Genomic DNA, 12,146 nt, shown 5'->3' on the forward strand with positions numbered 1-12,146 from the left:
CAAATAAATAAATAAAACAAAAAAAATATATATATTTTCACAGCCAACTCATTTGATGCACTGCTTTTTTGCACACTGTGTAGGGAATTACACATATTCCGACACAGTGATAGTTTACTCACCACAATTATATTGATGCACCAAAGCAAAGCCTATGAGAAATAAATCCAAGTTTGTCATTGCAGATAATCACCAGTGAGTGAAGGGGAGCAGGGTAATCATTTTTATGTTAAAGAACAGTGAGCCAAACATTCATCAAATGCTGTCAGGCTGAGTAATAATCTCAGCTGTGAGGAGCCGGCATGCACATTTTTCCATTAAAAAAACATTCAGCCAACAGTAAAGCTTCTTTATTTGTGTGTCTCTATAACGTGATACTTCAAATATGAAAGGATAAAGGCTGGGAGTCACCCAATATTTTGTATGATTGGGGCTGTCACTTGGTCTCAAATAATTTCTGAATATTTCATGAATTATGTTAGAAAACATAGATCATGATGACATCTATAAGATTGACAGCCGCAGATGAAATAAATTTGTTTAATGTTGTAAACAATTGTTTTGTTGTCTAAGTTTTCTCACTGCTACTTCAGTAAATTCACTTTGTTTGTGTGTTTAATCTTTATCAGAAAAAGAAAACTGCAAGAAGAATAAAAGTAATGTGTTATATGATATCCACAGGATGTTCAAAGACCTGAAAGCGTTGAAAGTGTTGAACAAAGGTCGTGAAGGTGGGAAAAGAGGAGCCGTCTATTCCCCAAACTGTGGTGGCCCAATCCAGCACTCTCCCAGTAAGTAGTGAACATACAAAGGCAATGCGGATAGAGTCTGTGGGGTATAGCGAGGGTTGTTGATTAATGAACAGTAATGAACTAAATTTCTGTCAAATTTCTCCTGGAACACTAATTGTAGGCTTACTGGTGAGGTTAGAGGTGACGTGGTGAGATTGGGAGCCGGGGCTTTGGGGGTAGCAGTTGCGGCTGTGGCTGGTGTTAGTTGCATACCTTGCAGTGCCTTCACTAACTCATCGGTGAGGGTGGTAAGCAGATTTAGTTGGTGGTGATGCAGGGCGAGCTGCGTCCCCTGTGCAGATAGCTCAGTGGAGAACTGCATGAATACTGCTGGATCACTTTGTGGCAAAGTCTTCTGTTGTGAAGCATCAGCAGAGGCGGGACCATTTGCAGCTTTTATTTGGATAGTCAGACAAGATAGAGTCAATCACCATTGGATACAGTGGATAAGGCAAGGCTGAGAAAAAAAAAAAAAAAAAAAAAGGGACAGGCACAAGATCAGGGCAGATAGCAAACAGTCACAGAAACAGGTCAGATCAAGACAGGGCAAATCAAGACATTGCAGTGAGTTAGAGTGAGTGTGCAGCTTGTATGTGTGTTACAGTTATTTATTTGCCTGATTGTTTTTTGTGTGTGTGTGTACTGGAAGCTTATGTCACTAAAACAAATTTATTGTATGCGCCAGAATACTTGGCAATAAAGCCCCTTCTGATTCTGGTTCTGTACGTACCAAATAGCGGACTGCAAACGTGTCCTGTGTGAAAGCACAATGAGTATGAGTCTGTGCTGCTTCTGCACCACATACGAAATACACACGGACTGCATACGCACTGCAGACAGATTATGTGTGAAACGTGCGTCTTTTCGAGGTTTCCTTTGGGAAGCTTTTTAAGAAAAAAAAAAATAAAATCCCTGAAACAAACCCGGCGGCATCTTAGCTGCATCCATGTTAGCGCGTCACGTTTGATGTGGTAATTTCACAGTAGGCATAAACACAGGATTCAAGATTCGTTCTCACCCCTACAGATTCGACTAGGTATACATCCGCGCTAAAATATCAAGGTGAAAGCCATCATAGCTCGCCTAGTATAGACCCAGCTCCCAACCCAACTTTAAGAATAGATTAACAGCAATATTTTTTTTAACGCCTGATAAGAGTCTCACATTAACGCAGTACATTAACGCCAATAACGGCCCACCACTAATATACATATATATATATATATACACATACACATACACACACAGTATAACAGTTTGCTAATCACTGAACTAATCCATTTTTTCATACCTACTGCAGAACTACTATTAATAATCTACTAGTTAATGTTAACAAATAAATAAATACATAAATAAGTAAATAAATACATAACTATTAATGAACAATCATACACAATTATACTGAGTTGTAGTCCTTTCTTAATAATGTTATAATTAGTAGTAAAAGTAGTATGACAATGCAGTATTTATAAATACAAAAAAAAAAAAATTCTAGAAGTTTTTACCTGTGGTGAATAATTGTTTTGTGAGTGTGTTTTGTAAGAAATCAGCTTCAGAAAGGAACTCCAACCCCATTCTAGTGCCTTGCGTTTGACTTACTTTAGATTTATTTTATTTGTTTATTTTTAGTTTAGATTTTATATGTATGTGTGGCCCCTCAACATACTGTATGTTGCATCATAGGGAACCTATTAGTAATTAATAAAGGATTAACACATAATTTTGACTCAAATCTTAGAAGGCTATTAAAGTAATCATCAACTTAGTATTTAGATTTATTATCTTTTGAAATAAGATAATTTGTTTTAAGCAAAGGATAAAACAAATCACACAAAAAGGAATCGGCATGTGCAACCTGATGTGTTAGTTGGTGAATTACATCACATACTTGTATGTTGCTTTGCATAAAATAAATTGATTTACAGCACAGTAATGATTTTATAGATTAAATAAAACGTATCAAAACCTGTATTTCGTCTAAGAAATTAACCAGTTTTGAGGAACTGTGACTACTTTCTCCTGAAGAGGATCCAAGAGCAGCAGAAAAAAAAAAAAAAAAAAAAAAAAAAAAACAATGGTCACTAATTAAAAGTACAAAGTAAGAAGTTGTAAAGAAGAATATTAGAGTAGTTCGATATAAGCCAAGAGGATACTGGATTTCCTTGCTAAAGTAAGGAAACTTTGCTTCCTTTGAACAAACGCTAACCTCATACATCATCCACCCGGAGATGTTTCTGTGTACAACTGTTGGCCAAAGTTAGATTACTGTCACAGAAACTGGTGTGTAAACAAAGCACACGAGGAAGAATATATATCTAAAGAGTTATTTTAATTATCACGGGAGAAAAGGGCACATCCAACACATATCTTCTAGCATAGTCTATGACATTACATTACATTACATTAATAGCGGACAAAAAGGAACTGAACAGGCAGGGTTCTTAAACACAAGGAAAGTAATAAGGGGAACGGAAACAGGTGGGGATTAATCAATTGACAAAATGAGGAACATAACATGACCAAATAGGGATAACACAAAAGGAACAGAAAGTCCATGACTGTGACAGTTCGCCCACTCCCAGAACAGTGCGTCCTTGCACCGAAAGACATAGTCCAGCAGAGAGAGGGTGGGGGTTCTGGAGGCGGACGTGGGGCAGGCAAGGGACAGGCAATGAGGGAGCATGGAGCATGGAACCAGGGTGAAGTGGATGGAGGGAGGAGCCAGGGAGGAGCCCGGAGCAGGAGGAGCCAGATGGGAATCCAGAGACCAGCCAGGATGATGACCCACGGTAGAGTCGACGTTAGGGAGCCAAGAATTGAATTGGCCTATTCTAATTTTATTGGAGTAATATTGTATTGAGGTATATGTACTTTTACTCAGTTGCTTGATTTGTGTACTTCATCCACCACTAATAATAAATTGAAGAAAAAAAAAAAAAAACATAAGGGCCATAACCTGATTATTGTAGTGACTAATAGTGTAATACTAATACTAATACTGTTCATTGGTAGTTACATCATTTTTTTTTTTTTTTTGAACATTAACTACACTGTAAAAAGTTTAACTATTATTTACTCATTTTTTTTGGTGAAACATTTTTACACTCAAAAAAATTGAGTAAATTTTAAAGCTGTGAAATCAATGAAATATACTGTTTAAATTGAGTAATTGTCAGTAAAAAAATTAAGTAAATCTGAGTAACTCAATTACTTTATATGAGAAATAAAATTAATTGGATATAATCAAAATTATAAAAAACCACAACTGTAATTCTATGTAAAATAAACATAAAATATTGAGTAGATATAATTGAAATATTGGATGAAATTTTACCAAAAAAAATGTGCTACGTTTACTACATGTAAAAGTGAATTTAACTTAATATTGGACTATAAATTATCAAAATGCTGCATTCACTTTTTTTTTTTACACCATTTACCCTTTATAATTAATATAATAAAACCAAATAAAGAAAGAAACACATTTTTTATTGAAAATTTATTTGTCAATTAAACATAAGACAAAGTCTAAAATCAACCTTTGAAACATTGTATCCATTTTAATATTCCAGTAGATTGCAAAAATTAAAAACTGTAAAGTAGCCATAAGGGAAATGATTAAACCTTATGAAACATTTCATCCATCTTAGTATTCAAGTAGATTACATGTAAAATACGATAGCCGTAAGAGAAATTACATCTTTGTTCCTGGTGCATACCAGCCATTTGCAGTCACACTCAACATTAAACCATAAAAAAATATAAAAGCAACACTTACATCAATATTAAAGGGATAGTTCACCCAAAAAGATGATGTTGTCATAATGTACTCGCCCCCCCGGGTTGTCCCAAATCTGTACGAATTTCTTTCTTCTGTTGAACACAAAATATATTTTAATGAATGTTGGTTAACAGATAGTTGAAAGTTGCCATTGACTTCCATGATAGAAAAAAAAAAAAAAAGTATACTATGCAAAGTCAATGGCAACATTTAACTGCGTTAACCAACACTCTTTAATACTTGGCTGAATGTCACGTCACTTCACTTAAAATATCTTTTGTGTTCAACAGAAGAAAGAAACTCGTACAGGTTTGGGACAAATTGAGGGAGAGTAAATTATGACAACATCATCTTTTGGGGTGAACTATGTCTTCAACAGAATTAATCAGATAACAGAAACACTTCCATCAGGAATACCCATTCTGTGGGATGACCATGAACCACTACTATGCAAGAAGATAATTTTTTAACCTCTGAACATTAACAGAGTTTTGGAGGATCCAGCTCAAGAAACAGTTTTTGGAACAACTCAAGTGAGTACAGGGTCCTTCTCAAAATATTAGCATATTGTGATGAAGTTCATTATTTTCCGTAATGTAATGATAAAAAATTAACTTTCATATATTCTAGATTCATTGCACACCAACTGAAATATTTCAGGTCTTTTATCGTTTTAATACTGATGATTTTGGCATACAGCTCATGAAAACCCAAAATTCCCATTTCAAAAAATTAGCATATCATGAAAAGGTTCTCTAAACGAGCTATTAACCTAATCATCTGAATCAACTAATTAACTCTAAACACCTGCAAAAGATTCCTGAGGCTTTTAAAAACTCCCAGCCTGGTTCATTACTCAAAACCACAATCATGGGTAAGACTGCCGACCTGACTGCTGTCCAGAAGGCCATCATTGACACCCTCAAGCGAGAGGGTAAGACACAGAAAGAAATTTCTGGACAAATAGGCTGTTCCCAGAGTGCTGTATCAAGGCACCTCAGTGGGAAGTCTGTGGGAAGGAAAAAGTGTGGCAAAAAACGCTTCACAACGAGAAGAGGTGACCGGACCCCGAGGAAGATTGTGGACTGAGTCTGGAGTAGAAACATCCAGAGCCACCGTGCACAGGCGTGTGCAGGAAATGGGCTACAGAGAAGCAGCACTGGACTGTTGATCAGTGGTCCAAAGTACTTTTTTCGGATGAAAGCTAATTTTGCATGTCATTTGGAAATCAAGGTGCCAGAGTCTGGAGGAAGACTGGGGAGAAGGAAATGCCAAAATGCCTGAAGTCCAGTATCAAGTACCCACAGTCAGTGATGGTCTGGGGTGCCATGTCAGCTGCTGGTGTTGGTCCACTGTGTTTTATCAAGGGCAGGGTCAATGCAGCTAGTTATCAGGAGATTTTGGAGCACTTCATGTTTCCATCTGTTGAAAAGCTTTATGGAGATGAAGATTTCGCTTTTCAGCACGACCTGGCACCTGCTCACACTGGTAAATGGTTTACTGACCATGGTATTACTGTGCTCAATTGGCCTACCAACTCTCCTTACCTGAACCTCATAGAGAATCTGTGGGATATTGTGAAGAGAAAGTTAAGAGATGCAAGACAAAACACTCTGGATGAGCTTAAGGCCGCTATCGAAGCAGCGCCACAGGCTGATTGCCTCCATGCCACGCCGCATTGAAGCAGTCATTTCTGCAAAAGGATTCCCCACCAAGTATTGAGTGCATAACTGAACAATTATTTGAAGGTTGACTTTTTTGTATTAAAAACACTTTTCTTTTATTGGTCAGATGAAATAAGCTATTTTTTTTAGATAGGAATTTATGGTTTTCATGAGCTGTATGCCAAAAGCATCAGTATTTAAACAATAAAAGACCTGAAATATTTCAGTTGGTGTGCAATGAATCTAAAATATATGAAAGTTTAATTTTTATCATTACATTATGGAAAATAATGAACTTTATCACAATATGCTAATTTTTGGAGAAGGACCTGTATTTGTGGGTCTTGGGATATCTCAAATCCAATGTGACTCCTGAAAGATGGCAGCAGGCTCTGCTGAGATTCCCAAGATTACATCGCTGACTGCCCCATTATTGTTCCGAAGGATGTAGATTTTTATGACCTCCTCTGCCAACTCTGCTTGTACGAAGACGGGTAGATCAGCTGAACCCTACAGGCAAATTTTAAAGATAACTGGTTAGAGCTAACATTCAAAACTGAATGTTACAAGAAAGTGACAAATACACAAAACAAATAGCACCTGAAGAAGCAAACATTCTGTTGGACCATATGATAGGTAAAATCTCAAACAAAGTTTACTAGGGGGAGGAGTTGCAAAAATTAACAGCATTTTTCTTAACAAGAGGACAGGTTAATTTTCTACATAGGGACATTTATTTTTAACAATAAACCTAAAAGAAAAACGAAAAGAGACCAACTGCGAGCTTCTATGCTGTAAATCAATGCTATAGGCTTTTATTGAGGTCTGCATTATTTCAACCAATTTCTTTATAAACATGTTTAATTTTAAGTAAAATGACTAATGCTTTTGAAACAAAAAAGCTTGTTTAATTGCACTACTTGAAAAAAATATGCATTGCATTAACCCTCACACTCAACCCTTAACCCTCTAAATAATTCTGTGGCTTAGTAAATATTACAGTAATATTTAACTTTATTAACTTAATAAAATCTCTGAATATAGTTCACTTGATTATACAAAAGATGGCTTTCCTGTAGCTCAAACAGTAGAGCATCGGCGCTAGCAAAAATTGATTAAATTGTAAATGTGTACCTTGAAATGCAATGTAAGTTACTTTGGATAAAAGTGTCTGCCAAATGCATAAATGTAAACATATTAACGGACTAAAAATACAACAGTTTATTTTATCTAAAATGTACAGTAATATTTTATTTTTTCCACTAAAACAATTTAGTATTAGACTAGCAAATTGTTTATTTATAATACACATAATATATTTGTGAAATTTAAGGATGGAAAATTAAACTGATCGGTTTCAGGGAACAAAAATATTACAAATAATTTTAAATCAAAATGAATATATTTAAACACACTCTTAAGAAATTTAGTAAGTTTACTCAATTAAAACAACGTACCCCTCCCCCAGCCTCCGCTGTCCTTCAATACCCACCAGGTCTGGATGTGTTACATTAAAAAGCTTACGGTTTTCAAACTTTTGACCGATATTGTATGTGATCTAGGTTTCAGTGCACTAGAATGATTTTACAATGGAGCAGGCCTTAAACTGTCCGACTCCCTATAGTGGGAGCTGATTAAAACGCACCAGTCTATGTTATGTCCACGCCATTTTAAATACTTTTGCATGGCGTATTTGTAGTGGTGATTTAAGAGCTCATACTTGAGTTCGTGTAGTAATTATGATGTTTTACAACAACGTGACAGCTTTTTACAAGAAAGAATGTTGTCATTTGAAAGTTCATAAATGATGTGTTCCCTTTTGACAAGCCACTGACCCCAAAGGGGAACCTGTACAAAATCGTTTTCCATTGGGCATGTATAGTTATAGTTGCTGGACCACGGTACACTTATCGTTAGACTTTCAAATGGCGGTTGAAATAAACGGTGATCCAAATAGTACGAACGTTAACCCACTCCAAAAAAAAAAAAAAAAAAAAACTAACATACATATGGCTGCCCCACTAACTAACTTCGAAAACTACACTGTTATGTACACGTACACACGGTCAATGTTTAATCAACTTTTGAAAACAGTTTTGCAAATATACAGTTATAAAAGGACTGCGTTACTTAAAGGAAATTCGAGTAATGCTGTTCACGTCGTTGCTGAGAAAAGCAGTCCTTCAGTGACAGGTGCCTCTTGTTTGAGCCGCGAAACTTGTTAAACTTCTTAAGATGACGCAAAATACAAACACAATTGTTAGGAAATCCTTAATAATTAACTTCTGAATTAAACATTACAAACATAATTAGTATTAGCTGGCTAAATTACATAACGTACCACGATATGAGAGGAGTGCGGGTCTTGCCGTTGCTGAGGAAAGCCGTCCTTCAGGTGACTTCGATTAAGCTACGAAACTTGTTGAATAAGACGTAAAATACAAAGACAATTGTTAGAAAATGCTTAATAATTATTAACTTTTTAATAAAGTGTTACAAAAGTAAGTAGGATTAGCTGACTAACGTTACTTACCAGGAGCTGTGAGGTGTATGGCTAGTCGACGTCGCTGCTGAGGAAAGCAGATTTTTTTTTTTCCTGCGGAGCTGCACACGTGATCACTTTAGCCGCGAAATTTACTCAATTTATTTAAACTGTCATTTATTAAGCTGGAACTTTATTTAGGAAAATTGGTTGGAAATACTTAATAACTTTAGTTTCTAAAACAGATCAGTACAAGTAAATAATTATCAAATATTTCTATTAGAATTCACCAGAAATATTGAAGGTATATTAAAAATATAATTAGTTAGTTAAATACTTATTTATTTTCATTACATAAACTTAAATAATATATGTAAATTTTAGAGAAATTATTTGTTGGATTTTTAATTATTCTTTTTAATCTGACCCACTCAAAATATCACTTAAATGATTTCAAAAGATTTTATTAAGTTAATATAGCTCTTTATTTTTGTGAAATTTACTAAGCCACTGAATTATTTTTTACAGTGTAGTAGATAATTAACAGTAGTTCTTCAGAAGGTATGACAAAATCTAGTATTAGTTATTGATTAGCAAACTGTTAATCAATACATATTGCTTAGTAGTTAAGAGTAGTGACTTAAGTTTTAATGAAGAATTACCTATTAGTTCTTCAGCAATCCCTTGTTAGTTATGAAGTAAGAAACATTATATTTAATATAATCCATTTAAGGGTCTTGACTGTCAAATTTGATTGATTTAATGAGCCCTTGCAGAAATTTCTTTAAAAACAGTCTTAATGAAAATTTGATCAGCTATTCTGTTCTATTCTATTCTATTCTATTCTATTCTATTCTATTCTATTCTATTCTAATGAATAGACATGTGCAAAGTCAAAATAGAGAGTGACACCTGAGTCTTGCTTAAGTATCATCTGTAATGTGTGAGAATCACTGCTTGAAAGTAACATAGTAATCACTCTCAATTTCAGGGCTTTCTCATAAATTGAGTAAGAAAGAGAGAAGGCCAGGGACAGAAAGAGAGGTGGGTAGGTCAAGATCTTAGTGTGATAAGCAATGAAGGATGAAAGTCACTCTCCTTCCTTTAAAATGATATGCTATCTTGAAGGAAGAAAAAAAAAATGTCCCCCTTGGATGGAAGATAAATGTAGATGTCAGACAGTGATTGATTATTTGTCAATCAAATGTCTAAATGAATCTTATGGTCTGAGATAATCAATGATTTAAAGAAAATGTACTTCATGAAACATCCTATTCTTTCCAGTGACTGGAGATAGAAAGATTCAGGATGATCAAAAGACTGGGACATCCCCCCATGAATGACATCTTCTCCAGTTTCAGAAAGCTGCATTTCAATGTGACAACTGACCCTTCGAAAAAGAATGAAAAACATAAAATAAAATACTTTGCAAATAAATATAAACTCTTTTTTTTTTTTTTTTTTTTTTTTTTTTTTTTTTGTAAGCATGAGCATGTATGGCATTCACATTTAGAATTGTGCAGCCAATCAAAATTCATTGAATGTTTGCTTAGATTATATGAGTACTTATAAGATGTTTCACAATAAGATATTTCATAAAACTTCATAAAATCATTTATTTATTCATTTTTATTTATTTATTTATTTTATTTATGTATTTTTTTTTTAGGGGGGGGGGGGTTCAACAAGGACAGTGCCATACATTTTGCCATATATAAATGCCATATTTAAAAAACGTGAGTGTATAATGTGAGAAGGACACAACCTGAGGAGTATTGATGATATATGAGACTGTCAGTCTCCATTGCCTCTCTCTCTCTCACACACACACACACACACACACACACACACACACACACACACACACACAAACACACACTGTGACACATCTATGACACAGAGGTATAGGGACCTTCAGTTTTCGTCACCCACATTCCTTCAGTTTCAACCTGAACAGGCTAGCAGCAGGGCTGTCTATGCTTCTGGGTCCATACTTAGTATTTGATCAGTCAGGTTGTCATATGTGTACAAACACATGCTAACCCTGTCAGTCGAAACTAATATGATCACCAACAATACAAGTTTGCATGTTGCATTCCAATTATCTGACAGTTAGAAACTCTGACATGTTTACTAATGCCATCAGTGCTTATTCATTATCACAATATTACACATTAACATACCTTTATATGAGTCATACCTTGTATGTTCAGGTCATGTAAATGTGGTGTCTGTAGGCAGCCATATGCAACAAGCTGTTTCGGGCAGCTATCCAGTGCGTAGTGATTGGCCGAATGCCTAAAAAATGTGACAGAAATGTTACCCCTCATGCCATACTGTGATGCGTGTCCCGGTTAGAACACTTTTGTGACAAGACAATAACAATAAAACCTATTACAGATGAGCCATATGTTGCATTCAGTGGGAACATAACTACGGATTATGATGTCTCATACTATCTTTTTACACTTTACGTTGTAGTAAACATAAACATAAAACCATGTCTGCATTTGTGGTCAGAGAAATGACCAACAAAGGTTTTTCTACACTGCTCAAAACCCGCGTTTGAATCATCAGTGGCAAATCCTTTAAATATGTAAATGTACTTACAGTCTGTGAGTCATAGCAGCCGACAGATCAGGAGCAAAGGCGTGCAGACCGAATGTATTCCAAATTCTTGTGGTCAGTCCACACCAGAAATGTGCTGCACACATCTGAATATTTGGGTTTAATTGTTCTGGAATAGTGTTGTAAATACATCTTAACCACTGATTTTTTTCTAATCCCTCCACTGTTATTGGCACCTTGTTAAATATGAGCAAAGGTGACTGTCAAAATAAACATTCATTGTTTATTCTTTTGATCTTTCTTTAAAAAAACTTCACAAATTATTGGCACCTTTTATTGCATCCTTTTCCCAAGACAACATCTCTGAGTTTACTCCTATAATGACTGAAGAGTTAAAAGAGTTCCTGATAAGAGATAATAGACCATTCCTTCATCCAGTATTTCTCCAGATCCTTCAGATTCAAAGCTCCATGTTGGTGCTTCTTCTCTTCAGTTCACCCCGCTTATTTTATATAGGGTTCAGGTCAGAGGACTGGGACGGCCATGGCAAAATCTTCATTTTGTGCTCAGTGACCCATTTTGGTGTTGATCTTAATATTTGTTTTGGATTATTGTCCTGATGGAAGATCCAACCACAGCCAATTATAAGATTTCTAATGGAGGCAGTTAGGTTTCGATTTTTTATCTTTTGATATCTGGGAGTAAAACAGGGTCACAACATTAGAGATCCAGCAGTATATTTAACCCTGGACATGGGGTATTTTTTGTATCCCTGTTCGTACTAAATCCATCTGGTGTTTTTTTTCTGCTCAAAAGCTATCTTTTTTTAGTTTTGTCTGACCATAGAAGCCAGTGGCATT

General features: G+C 35.3%; 2 long non-coding RNA genes across 2 annotated transcripts; one reads left to right on the forward strand and one right to left on the reverse strand.

Moving 5' to 3' along the window:
- The first annotated feature begins 3,392 nt into the window (after positions 1-3,392).
- LOC128016653 (uncharacterized) lies at positions 3,393-10,146 on the forward strand. The gene is made up of 3 exons (XR_008184235.1): positions 3,393-3,580; positions 9,710-9,762; positions 10,003-10,146. It is a non-coding gene; the product is annotated as an uncharacterized LOC128016653 (long non-coding RNA).
- Positions 7,637-9,254, reverse strand: LOC128016651 (uncharacterized). Its single transcript, XR_008184234.1, has 3 exons — positions 8,770-9,254; positions 8,578-8,654; positions 7,637-8,465 (listed from the first exon to the last, which is right to left on the reverse strand). It is a non-coding gene; the product is annotated as an uncharacterized LOC128016651 (long non-coding RNA).
- Positions 10,147-12,146: the final 2,000 nt, after the last annotated feature.

This window comes from Carassius gibelio, chromosome A7 (assembly GCF_023724105.1).
Source record: "Carassius gibelio isolate Cgi1373 ecotype wild population from Czech Republic chromosome A7, carGib1.2-hapl.c, whole genome shotgun sequence".
NCBI classification, from domain to species: Eukaryota; Metazoa; Chordata; class Actinopteri; order Cypriniformes; family Cyprinidae; genus Carassius; species Carassius gibelio.